General features: G+C 37.4%; 1 protein-coding gene across 1 annotated transcript in view; it reads right to left on the bottom strand.

Annotated features, from left to right (window-relative positions):
* RAB3C (RAB3C, member RAS oncogene family) overlaps positions 1–13,796 on the bottom strand; it is a 128,304-nt gene that overhangs the window by 52,675 nt on the left and 61,833 nt on the right. The gene's annotated exons all lie outside the window — the stretch shown is intronic.

Below are 13,796 nucleotides of genomic sequence, written 5' to 3'. Positions count from 1 at the left end.
GATCAATAGCAATAATAACAGATAAAGACAAGCTTCCAGCAGCAGTTTCCAGGTAGTTTTGGTCTGTCAGCCCTCCTGCTCTGTTCCACTTGCAGTCTAAGAACTGGTGCTCAGGCTGCAGATACTCACTCACCGCCTCCAGTGTGGGAATTTTCTGGCTTCTTCAGGTCCTTCTGATATCACCTACAGCCCTGCAAATCCCTCTGTGAGGACTTTGCCTCTCAGCAAGACCTGATGCCCTGCACCTACTGTAGATTCTAACCTAGGGAAAGCACCAAAGGACATCTGATCACCTTCCAGTCTTTTTCTCCTAGAAGCATATCTACTATCCAACGTAGCTATAACTCTTGAGAAATGCCTTTGCTTCTCCTTGGCTGAATTTAACTTGGAGGACACATTGTTTTATTTGTTCCCTCTTTTAAAAGCTTCCTTTCTGTCTATTCAGGATTTTGCCATCCTGTCCAGAAAGGAGATGGGATCTCACATCATTTGCTATGTACATATGCCCTCCCTGCTTGCTGTGTGGGACAGTTCTTTCAGTAAGTTTAAGAGAGCTTCATTATTGTAACCCTCTCACGGTTTCCTTCTGTCTCCTAGGACATTTCATATTCTGCTGTCAGGACATCTCTTCTTAGCACAGTCAGTTCTGACTGGGTTTTCCTAGTATGACTTTACTGAGAAAGAGAGAAATAGTTAAGTGTAGAACTGGAAGGAAAATAAATTAATGTTTAGCTCAAGGCTTGCAGTTTTGATGTACCTATATAGAGCCTGCAACACGAGTCCTCTCCTGTGGGATGGCAAAAAATGAAGACATCTAAAAACTATTCAGATTTGAAAACCTTTGTTTAAATGTAAAGAAAAGATTAGCTTTTGTTTTTTAAGAAATACTTGTATCTAAAAGACTGTTTCATTGTGATTGATAGTACAGAAAGCACTTGAAAGCCCCAGATAAATGCAGACTTCCCCTGAAACTGTAGTACCTATGTTTTTATTTATATATCTAAGCTTTAGTGCAGTAACTTACGCAGTGATGTCTCCATGGAGACTGAAAAGACATTTTAAATATCCATGATTTTTCCAGCATATAAATCTTTCTTAATAGCTGTCGTATGAATTTTTAGCTGGTGGCAACATTTGATGATCATTCTTGGTTGTTTGTGCGTTTTATGTAATCTATTCACATAAATACACATATTGATAACAAAACCTTGTGATGACTATAAGAAATGAAAAAGCACTTGTATTTAAGACCAGCTACCAATATTGATTTTATTTTTTTTTAATCTATGAAGGAATTGTCTTTAAATCTGCTCAGAAAAATAAATTCAATTGCTATGAGTTTTCCATTGAGCAAATGGAAAAAAAAGTACATTACAAAGACTGTAGTAAATAAGGAGAGACTCTAAGAGATGGCCAATTTCAATTTGTGCCTCTAAAAATACAACTCGAAAGAGGTATTTATTATTTCTCTCAACTTTCCCACAGCTTACACACATGCAATTTTAATTTATGCTTCATTTTGTTTTTTAATTGCAGGTGCAAGTTGTTTATTGGTAACTTTTCACTGGGGCTTAATGAAGTGTTTACTGGTTCTCAGCCAGCAGCCAAAAGCGAAAGGTCTGATACTAAATATTGCATCAAAGGAAGGTTTGCATCACCATCCTTTCAGACTGGCTTATATTTTGTTCTCTTCTTTTCTCCCAGAGGCCATAATGCTCAATTGTATTGTCTCACTGTTTTTAATAAAGGAGCTGTAATACGCAGTCTCCTCTCACTGACTGGCAATAGAAACTGCTAGGGAGTCCCATTCTTTCTTCAGACTAGATCTGGAATCAAATTTATTTGTTTCTTTTTTCTTTTTTTTCCTTTTTTTCCCCCTTTCTTTAGTTCGGTTTGCCTTTGCTAATATCTATCAATCAGAGTGCAAATTTCAGTTCAATTAATATGGGTTTCCTAAAGAGTTTTGCCTTCCAGGTACAAGAGGAAAAAAAAAAACCTCACAAGGCAGATACTGGTTGTACTATTTAGTACATCTGAAAGGCATAGTTTAAAATTTAGGTATGGAAAAACTGGTGATATCATGCAGATTTGTCTCTGTCAATAGGGTAGGCCTGAAAAAAGAAAAAAAATGGCTTTCCAAGGCAGACATTCCATATAAATTGTCTTTTAATTGATGGAACACCTTTTTGCTTGCTGTGAACAAAGCACTTTAAGTAGAGACTTATAGTGCATGTGACAGGAGATAATTCAAGATAAAATACACTGATTCATTCTTCCACTTGTAGTATCCTGCTCTTATGTGAACTCATGGCAGAGGATGGCTGCTGCAAGTAAAGGGGAGTGGAGGCTATGAAAGGCTTCCCTGCTGTGAACACCAGGCAGTTACTGCTCTTCTCTTGATTTTATGTGTGAACTAAGTCTTAGTTCCAACGGCAGCAAAAAAATAGGAAAGGATGGAGGGAGGTTCCTGTTCTTCCAAGTAGCTAGACCTGTCCTGACATACCTTTGTACATTTTCCTTGGTGCTCCCAGGATTTCTGTGCATGCCTTCTGATTGCCTCTCCAGAACTCCATAGGAACCATAGTTCATAGTCTCCTGCTAAGGCAGTAATGTGCAAATGAAATACCTTTCACATGGTGACCAAGCTGCTGACCCCTTCTGCCCAGAGCTTACAAGGAACACCCCTGAAGTGCTTAGGCAATGTTTGCTGGGCTTTGCCCCTCTATCCTAGGGAGAACTACAATTATTTTGCAGGAATAACTGTTGTTTAAAGTCTACACTGCATAAGCTAAGCACTGCACAACGATATCTTAGTTCAGCAGGAGAAAATTAGCAAAGAATTGGAAATGGTGATATTCAAGTCCTGATGGAGTGTCTCAGTCAGCTTGAAACTTTGTGCATCACTGCACTATAAAGCAAAGGCATCCACAACATATTCAGCCACTCAGATGGTCCTCCCTTCTTCATCAGCCAGCACAGAGGAGGATTTCTGTGCTTGTACGCTGACAGCAGCCTCTGCTTTCTCTCTGCTTTCTCTCTGCTGGTTCCCCTGGGGACTTCTCTAAGCAGGTTGTGACCTCCTAGGCTCACTGTTTTCACTGCTAGTTCTACATGGGTACTATACAATGCCTGGAGAAATTACATTCTGTAGAAGTATATTTTCCTGTAAAGCTTACTAAAACACAAAGCCTACTAAAGACACAGAACCTTTCTCCAGTACAAGATAGGCTTTTCTGTCTTGCTTATCCTCCAGAAAGAGAAATACTAACGTCTCTCACACTGTGAGAAAGAAGAGTGAGCATTGGGTAGAAGTAGAATTCATATTAAGACAATGTTTTCTTTCTTTCTTTTCCTTATTTTGCTATAAATTTGCATTCATAAACCTAGAAACATGCATATGAAAAAAAAAAAACACAGATTTTCTAATGGAAACTCTGCTTTGAGACTCTGGCTTTGAATTTATTTTATTTTACAATCATCAAACAGAGCTAGGTTGTGAAGCTTTTATAGGTCTACTAGATTTGCAACAGACATCCAGCCTATCCAGAATATATCTGTGTTCTAAGCTTCCATAGAAGTTGAAATATACAGTTCTTCAAGTATCCTGTAATTTGCTCTGGCTGCCAGCTGGAATCTATCACCATAATAGCTTTATGGCCTGTTTTAAGTCACCATTCATGTCTTCCTTGAAGCTGAAATTTCCAAAAGTTATATTTCATATTGTTCATGTTCTTTATATTCTCTGTGTGAACTTGGCAGCGGCTCAAACAAAGAACAAGACTGATGAAACTACACTTTTTTTTTTTTTTTTTTAAATTGAAAACATTTATTATTAAGCATTCATTATGAATGCCTTTGTTTAATTTGCAGAGTCTTGCAATATTCTGACGATGGATACTCTAAAGATTGTTTTCTTTGCAGACCAGACCTAAATAGCATGAAGTTATAATTAAAAAAAAAAACAAAAAAAACAAAAAAAACCCCTTGCTATTGGATTAGAACTGCTATTCCTTTGCAGTTTGAATCTTGACATAACAACACTGATGGCAATTCACTTTCTTTATTCATGGCCTGAACTCTAGTGAAACTTCTTATACCAGCATTTGGTGCTATTGCCATTATCCCAATCCATAGCAGCTAACTGCAAATCTGAAATCTGTAACAGGAGAGGCTTCTTCAGTGTATCACAAGGTTTGAGTTTGGTGCAGCGCCCCAATATTTCTCCAGTGCTACAAATAACCAATTTAGACTACTTGGGTACAGAGACAAGTAAATGTTCTGCAACTTGAGCTGAGAGTGGGAACAGTTTTAGGATATCACTGAGTCAGTGATACGACTCATACGTTGTTTGACAGCAAAGCTTTCATTTGGGAGTGCTGAGCAGCATTGTAACATTGTCAACCTGCTAGACTTGAGGAAGATAAAAAGAATGTATTAGTTACTGTTCAGCCAATAAAAGCTAACACTGCCACAAAATTATATGACATTTACTACTAGCAATATAAAATATTGAATGTTGATGATAACATACCAGTTTTTGTTTAATTTGCTGCTGGCTGTGACTCTCTGTAAATTAAAGAATATTCTGATCACTGGAATCAGCACTTCATACGCTCCCTTCAGCATATAGTTGTATTATCACACCAAAGTTTGTTTATTTTCCTAGAAAATTCTGGCAGTTCAATACTGGCATTTTCCACTTTTTGAAAAATTGAAGTGCATCATCTAGTCCAGGAAAACAACTGACCAAATGGTATTTTTCATTAAGAGTATTATAGCATGGTTTAAATAATGAATATTGGTTAAGCACCGCAGCATTTAGATGTTAATCTGATCTGATTTGCTTCCACCTACGCCAGTGTAACCCCTAGTGCCATATCTGAAGAGAAGAAGGATCTGGAACAGAAGACAATTCCTCTGTTTAATATCTGAATAGCTGAGCATCTGTATTATCTCATCAATCACACAGTGAAAGTCCACTGTGACATTTCTGGTCCAACAAAGCAAGTTTATTTTCAGACTGCCACATCTGCACTATTGTTATTAATTATTGATGCTCAGTTCACTTACCAACTGGGAAATAGCCAGCTACAAAGCAGGTATGTTCTGCTTCTTGCTGTGCATTCATAAAGAACAATGGGCAGGAACCCAAAAACTACAGGGTAATTCTGGCACATTCTATGTGCTTTTGAAAATGAAAACTGAAGTATGTTAAGGCAGACTCTCTTCTCACCAAATGTGGATAGTAACCATGCATGATCTGTCACGTTTTCTCAACTAAAAATTCTAGTGTTTCAAACTCATTGGGACTTCCATGGTCAAAGTCAAAGTCAAAGGTGACTTCATTCTGCTGGTGAATTCCTGAAGCGTACCAGTAAGATTAGCTCCAAAGAGGAGCTCTACTCAGCCATCAGTAAACTAGCAGGATTGGGGTGAATGACTGCTACCACACATTCATGAAGGAGAAGAAAGACATGGAGCAATCTGAGTAAATTCTGTCCAGACAATATTTGCTCCCTTTTCTGATTAGATGCCGTGCTTTCTGCATTAATACAGCTTGATACAGTTCAGCGGAGATAAGCACAAACACTGATTCTTGCTAGCAGATTTATAACAAGAAGATGGCACATACATACTGAAGTAGGTTCATGTGGGTGCAGGAACTTCTGCAGAAGCTCTTTGTCCCTTGGCAAAATGAGTGAAAGGAGAGGCCCATAGGACCGAGAAGCAAATATGGATAATATCAGTCCCATAAGTATTTTTTCTCTTTGGTTCAAGAACACAAAAATAGAAAATAATGAAAAATGTCATAAAACTTAATAGCAGTCTTTTCCGATTAATTGCTACAATGCATGAGACAACTTCTTTTTCTTTCTTTCTTTCTTTTTTTTTTTGACAGTACATCTATTGAAAACACTTTCTGATGAGGTTTGAACTTTCAAATCAAAGGTTTACTATTTTCAAAACGAAAACAGTTAGACACAGATTTTGCATACATTTCCATACATAATATGCATATTTTAGTTCAGGATTTAGCGGAAAGAAAATGAAAGAAAGTTATCTTCATCAAAGCAATGTCATCCAGGCTACCATAATGCTTAAGCCTACTATCATATATGTTATCAGAAAGAAGCACTTTTTCATCACCGAGAGCCGTTTTCCAGGCAAACCTAAAATCTTGCATTTGGAAATACCAAAGACAGGAGAGAATAACATATTCCTTTTTTCAACTTAACAGATAAAGATTTTTTATATTACACACTGTTTGTTGGCCCACTGTAAATGTTAAGGATGATTTGCTGAAAACTGTAGAAAACTGAAATTAAAAATGGGAAACAATCAATTTGCAACATTCTCATCATGGATTCCTTTCACTTTTGGAAGAAGCAGTCTCTGTATATGCTGTTACTCAAATCCTTTAATGCAGTGTAGCTCTTTTTTCTCATGTACTGGAAGATACATGACGGCAGACTTTGGAGTGGGTCTGACAAACTGGAAAGCGTGTAGGTGGTTTAAGCTATCACTAACTTAGCATATGTGATCCAAATTATGTTTAATGACAAGCTCTTGAAGAAAAAATGACATCTTTTCACAGAACTAAGTTTTCCATATGCAATGTATGACATCAGGAATTCAGTACCAAACAATGTATGGAAAACTGTTGAGCAAACTGACCTGGAATACAGAATATTGTTTAAACATTTTAATGTACATTTAATCCACCAGCAATTACATTTTTTTAATAAATTTTTAGATACTACTATTAGTGGGAAGAAGAGCCTATTTAAGTAGCTAATTTTCCACTCGTCTTAATTCTTCTTTCAGAAATAAAAAGTTAGGAGCAAAAAAAGTACGATATTTAGTTTATTAAGAACAAAGAATTTTAGTGTTGTCTTGTGCGTAATAGAGTCCACTCCCAAGAGTGATCATCAAAAGTCGAAATTCCATGTATTTCTGTTTCCTGTATTTACATATGTAAAGAATATGACTCTTCTTAATGCCCATTCATTGTGCAGAAAGAAGACAAGTGAAAAAATACACTAAATTGATTATTCTGAAATATTCATCCTTAAATTTCATCCTGTTCTTTTCACATGATATTATTTATGCAACATTAGTGTCTCATTCTTTTATTTTAAATGGGAGTGACTATGCATTTGGCTGAAGACAACTTCAAATAAGCAGGCAATCTACTAATATCTCTTCACCCAAACCCAAGTTAATATATGCGCTACCAGAGAGTAGTGCTCAGAATACTTCTCCAGCTGGCTCCTGTAAGGAGGAGGCTGGTAGCTGCACGGAAGACTCAGTGCTGCACACAGATCACTGTGGACATGCTGCAGCTCATGCTGGATGTAGCCCCGTGGGACAGAGCTCCAGGGACACACAAGGGAAGTGGCACATGCAGCTCATGTCAGTGCTCTGCACAACAGGACCACACAAATGGTGCTGTTGGGTAAGAGCTTTGGCAGACAAGGAAGGACTTTAACACTGCATGGAAGTACTTTCAAGGTTTCCTCCTCAGTACACAGAATAATGGATTTTTCTTAACTCATAGAACTAAATTCAATATTGAGAGGTAGAAGAAAAATAGCTTGCCTGTAGATCAAGCATGCCCTGCGCATGATTATTAGGCTGAAAGTTGAGAGGTGACAGCAAAAAGAACATATGCCCTTCAGAAGTGCACATAGCAGACATTAATTTAATGGGCCTAATTTGCTTTGAGGCTTTTTACATTTGTCCATTAACATGCTAATGTATTTTCCAATTTTATTTTTTCTCCTAAAGACAATTCAAAAAATGCCTTCATATCTCTTATTACAAGAGGGACATGTGATAGAACACAGAAAAAATAATAATTCTAGTGCACTGTAGCTATACCTGGTAGCTTGTAGTTCATTCAGGATGATGAAAGTAAAAGCACTATTTGAATGAACTGGGCTTTTTTTCCACAGTGCTGTCCAGAACAACCATTAGTGGCATATCCAGTACATTCAGTTGCCTAATGAGATGGTGAAATTGAATGTTCATATTTTTAAGCCATAATTCTGAATATCAGACTGTGTTGATAGCAGCACAGTTGTTCTTTAAAGCTCTGCTCTGAAGATATCTCAGATGGTACCATGAGCAATCAATCCTAAACCAGGTATCCTTCAGGAAAAAAAACATCACAATTTCTGGTAATGGCTTAACTCTAACATTTCACAGCTCAGGATCTACTCTGATCTTACCTAATTCTTCTATTCTTACCTAATTTCTATTCTATTGTCTTTGCCCAGACCCCACTCCCAATAACATCTTCATGTGTTATGGGCACAGATGAATAACACATGATTAGTATTTTATTCTGTTGGCTTTTACTTGAAATTCACTACATTTTCATGTTACTTCAGGCAAGTTGGTTAGCACTAAGTTCAGCTACAAGTTCCTATGGAAATATGTAATAAACACAGCAGAACAGAATTCTTAAATCTTAAAAATTCTTAGAAATTTCATGCTGTATGCTAAGCCTTTGTCTCCTTCATAAAGTAAGCACAATATACACAGTCTGCCAGCTGATACATTCCTGAAGATGCTGAACTTGAGCATACTGAAGACAGTAAGCTATTTAAGTTGCACCAGAGGGAGGTGGAAAAAAAAGCCAACAAAAAAAAAACACAAGAGAAAAAGAGGAAGGGGAATCATCTTTCATGGAAGACTCCCTGAACTTCTAGAGAGATGTAATTGTACATCTTTCCAAAGGAGACAAAAAAATCATCCATACAAAGCTTTTAGTCTCCTTCAGCCACGTGGGTCACCTAAGAATGCATTCCTTGATGTGAGACTTTAGCAGTGCAGTGTTCTCAAATTTTGAATTCACCCACAAGGGAGCCCTCTATGGCAATGCTTTCAGCAGTCACCAGACAATGGCAGATACTGACAGACAAACACTTTGAGTTGGGACAACCTTTTCATTGCCAGAGTAATGACCCAAAGTGAGTGTACTATGCAAAAACACCCCCATCTAGCCTTTGAACTTTGCAAAGTGTGAAGTCATTCAGCTAGGTTTCAAACTATGACATAAAGGCCTAGGTTTTTATATTCTGTTTCTAACCTAGCCAGAGACACTTCATTAGAAATATTCTGGGTATAAATAACACCTCAACCTCAAAACTGTCAGTAAGAGGATAGCAAGGTTGTATTTAAAAAGTGGTTTATCTCAGAAAGATTTATTTTTGTTGCACGTCTATGGAACTCAACATACTGAGTTGATGGCATTTTAAAAAGCATACATAGCCTTCACATTCTCCTTTCCACCGAAAGGAACCAGATTCATAAATCTATGTCGACTGAGTCACTAAGAGAAAAGGGAGCATAAAAGCCCCCACAGAAATGTAATGATGATAAAGGCTGAGAGCTGTAAATTCTGCAACTGGCAGTAGAAAAGAGTAACTGAAGCAAATACTGTGGCATTATAACCAACTACAAGACACATGACTTGAAGTGGCATAGACTCATTCTTAACACTCACTTTTTTCATATTAAGATTTAACAGGAAAAAGAAGGGAACATAAAAGAAAATGAGACTAATTACTTGAAATGTGGGTGCTATCTAAGAGATTTACCTAAAGAGCATGGTTTGGTTTTTCCCTGTTTCTGACATAGGCTCTAGACCAAGCAGAGAAATGATGCCCTCCAAGTGGTTCCTATTTGTTGGAAAAAGAAATATATATTCCCCAAATCTTTGAATCATTTTAGGGTGGCATCACTAACATGCACAAAAGCAAGTACACACCTTGATATTGCAGTGCCAGCTGCAAAAAGGCCTCCTCCTTAAAGGCAGATCCAAAATCTGGGCAGAGCTCCACAGGAGATCTGCTGAGTCAAAGCATGTTTGCTCTGCTGTTCCTGCTAGCAGACAGATTTTCAGCACAGATTCTCTCTCACTGATTAAACAGAAGCTGTCTGTCCTTGGGAACTCCTGAAAGTCTATATCTACAAAGGAGAATATTCAGGGCTGTGTCTACTACCAACAAATTCAGAGATTGACCTAGTATTGTTTCTTTACCACCAGTACTGGTTTGTTTGAACTCTCCTGTGAAAAGGTGCACAAAAAGGTTTATGTACTCAAGTTGTGCACCCAACTGCTACCAGGGGCACAAGTGGGAGAATCCAACTTCCTCTGAGTCATGCCAACACATCTAATAATGATCCTTCATGTCTGAGGAAGGCATATTCTCTATCCCCGTTTTACCTGGACCTACAATGTTAGTTTGGAATTTCAATATTATAGTTCAATATTGCTTTTCTCCATGATGCAAAAGTTTATGCAAGGACAAAGTATTCCTTTAGTCTTGATACATGAACCACTCCAAATATTTCACAAAAAAGAAAGTAGAAAAAAACTTTTTAGTAACAAAATTCAAATCCAAATTCCTTCTGAAGTCTAGAATAGAAAAGTACTTTTGCCTCTGTTATATTATTACTCCCATTTCGTTTTAGCTCTGTCTAAATATTTCAAAATTTAAAATTAAAAATATAGTCATTTTAGAGAAGAATGCACTGCAGAGATGAAAGCAGGCGACTGATTCTTTTTCAGGAGAACTAGCTGGAAGACTAGCAATACTCTCTAAAATAAATTATAGAAACATTTTAGTCCTTCACATGGATTAAACCTGAATTAGCTCTTGCCAGAGAAAAGGAAAAGGGTTATAAGCAATAAATCAATGGGTCCACATGCAGAAAACCTACTCAAGATTTCTCAAGCCAAATGTTTTTGTGTATATATTAAAAAATATTTATTTATGTTACAGTTTTTGTTGTTACTATTATTTGCAATCTTTAAGTTTTTAAATTTTACCTATGAATGTAGAATATGAATGTTTCCTGAAGTATCAAATGTTTGAAGTTTATCAGACTTTCAAATCCTTTAGCCAGGCTTTAAGACAGAATGATTTCTCAGTCCCACAGAATGGTAGACAAATGCTTGCCTGTGGTGCTGCTGTGTTGCATATCTTGGTGCTAATAGGTTTAGACAAAAATACAGACACTGACTTTTTTGTATGTAAAATGTTAATGGTCAAATTAGGTATAGCATATGTCACAGCTGGGCAAAGTCAAGCTGACCTAAGCATGGCATACTTGGAAATATGACAATCCATCCACTGTTATAAATGGGAGATGTCAGCCAGAAGTCAGACTTAAAAAAAATGCTTTTCAGTACATTACAACAGCTTTGCATGAAATGCTTTTAGAGAATGATCTCTGCACACATTTTAAACTGACATTCTTTATCCAGACGTAAAAGGTACTTTTAGATTTATTGTACTGATTGTAATGTAGTTTCTAGATGAAGCCTTGAAGCTGATGGTCCTTGAGCTTGAATTTGACCCATTGTGCACATACATGAAATGCCACCACTGCCATCAGAGGCAGTTCTATGATGGGGAAAAGCATTTTAAGTTCCAGAGGGGCTTAAAATCTGCTGCTATTTTTTTGCCTCTGTATCTTTCACAAATGCACAGACACACACACACACACATATCTGGTCTCCTGGAGCACTGGTAATTGTGACATTTTTTAAAATTCTTTCCTATTCAGAAGCAAGCTACAGTTTTAGAGCATGGGCTAATGAAAATCAATTATCAACCCTGAGATGTGGAGAAAAAACAAAGAGGAAGAGCAGCAAGGCAGCAACTGGGCTTATGAAATTAAAAACGAAAATAAAAGCAAATCTGTTTCTCATCCTGACAAATGAGGCAGGACTGCCTGTCTGTCATCCCATTCATCATGCAGATGACTGCTCAGCAGCTCTAGGCATGTAATCATGCAATCCCCTTCCCCAAATTTCTACAGTTGTTGCCAACTGTTTGTAAATATTCTAGATAGAAAGTGTGGGAAATTGAACTTTACAAACCTAAAAGATCCATAGCATTTAAAAATATATTTTTTTCTTGTTTCATTTTAACAGAGATTTTTTTGCTTTAACTGTTACGGAGCTGAGCTGTTTTTCACCAGGAGAGAGAAAATGGCAATGATATTAGATCTAGGAGGTTGGAAAACAAACAGGTGGTGAAAAATTAATAATAAGTACTCATCTTTACTGTTGCTAAAAAGAAATCTTTGTATCACAGGAGATTCAATAATACATGGCATGCCATCTGGTTTGCCCACAGACGGCGGCAATGAGATTTGCAGATTACAGCTGGCTCCTCACAGCCACTGTCACCCAGTTAACCCAGAACTTGAATGAAAGCAGCCTATGAACAAAGGGCAGCAGAGCCTTCCTTTCTGAAGGAAAATCTTCAGCTAGCTGCCCCAGCAAGCTAGCTGCCACAATTCTAGGCTCAGTGGTTGAGGGTGGTGTAATCCTTTATCTTGTTTTTGCTGAACTTTCAGAGCAGCACCTTCAAATAAAGCTTTCGGTTGCTTCTGAATAGGTAGGAAATTCTGTCCCAAGCTGTTGAACAGAGCAGTACTTGCAACTGTGAGCAGCAAGCCTTTAGCACGATACTACCAGCTGATACAAAAGACTCAGAACATCCCCTTGTCTTAACAAGTTGCAGTGTGAAAATCCATCTTCCAATTTGAGCATCATGTAAAGACTCCACTCAAATTAGCTCTCTTGTCCAAAAGCTCGTCATCTGGTCTGCACTAACCATGAGAGCTTATTCATTCTCTAGAAAATAGAGATGGATCTTTCATAAGAGCAGTTCAGTGTGGAGCTCAACAGCAGCAATAAGAGGGACACACTCTGGAGCTGTCCTTTTCTTTGGATGACTGAGTACATCACTGGTGTTCAGATTACTTGAGCAACACAAGATCTATTTCTTGTAGAGCAGAATCAAGCTAAGTCCTCTAGTTCTTATCTTCTGAGTGCTGAATGTCCAGACTCAGCATACATGGATCGAGAAAATCTCTATGTGTGGAGATGAAATGTGCTCCATGGGTTTAGTGGCTTTTTCTGCCACAACAGGTTAAAAAGCTTGACAGAGAGAAAAGAATTTATTAGGCAGCTTGTGGCTGGGTAGCAATACTCACTACAAACAGCCATCACAACATCACTGACTTTTACTTCAAGTGTAAAACATGTTTGTGACCTTGTCTGTGTGAAAAAAGTACACAGTAGTGCATATCTTAACCAAAGATGCTAAAAAGAAATGTACTGAACAAATCACACATTTTGTTCACACTCTGAACAAAAGCTTCAAACACAATTCTCCCACGAGGATAGAATGCAAGAGAGCACAGAGAGCACACAAGACAAATGCTAAATATATCATCCAGAATAATGCTAGAAGGCTCTTAGGTATGAAAATAAATCTTGAAAGATAAGATGACACAGCTGAGAGTAATTCTAGCTTTCCTTTTGGATCAGCTGTTCTTTAAAAACATTACATTTTTTTGGATCCTCATTTCTCCTTGTCTGGTTAAAATGACACATTTTTATGGAAACATCTTGATACTCACAAAATATATGGTAATATAACCATCCATTTTAAGTTCTATAACTCTGATGAAAGTTTTCTTCGTATTTTTTTACACTTGAGCCAGATGGATGAGAAATCTAACCCATTAAGGTTAAAAGCAACATAAAAATATTAAAAGACAACCCCACTCATAGCATCCCATTTCTTTCATTGAGCTACAGTAATGCTTTCAGGCAAGTTAGAAACTACTCATCAAATTGCTCATTTCTGTGGAATAATCCACATTCACTGACATCACAGAAAATACAATGGTTGCTATAATTCCTATGGAAAGCATTTTAAAGTATTCACTGTCTTTCCACAAAATCAAAAAATCCTGCCTTTGGG

The sequence above is a fragment of the Lagopus muta genome, chromosome Z, assembly GCF_023343835.1.
Source record: "Lagopus muta isolate bLagMut1 chromosome Z, bLagMut1 primary, whole genome shotgun sequence".
Classification (NCBI taxonomy): domain Eukaryota; kingdom Metazoa; phylum Chordata; class Aves; order Galliformes; family Phasianidae; genus Lagopus; species Lagopus muta.
Note: the sequence above shows the minus strand (reverse complement) of the source record. Positions and strands in the feature narration are given on the sequence as shown.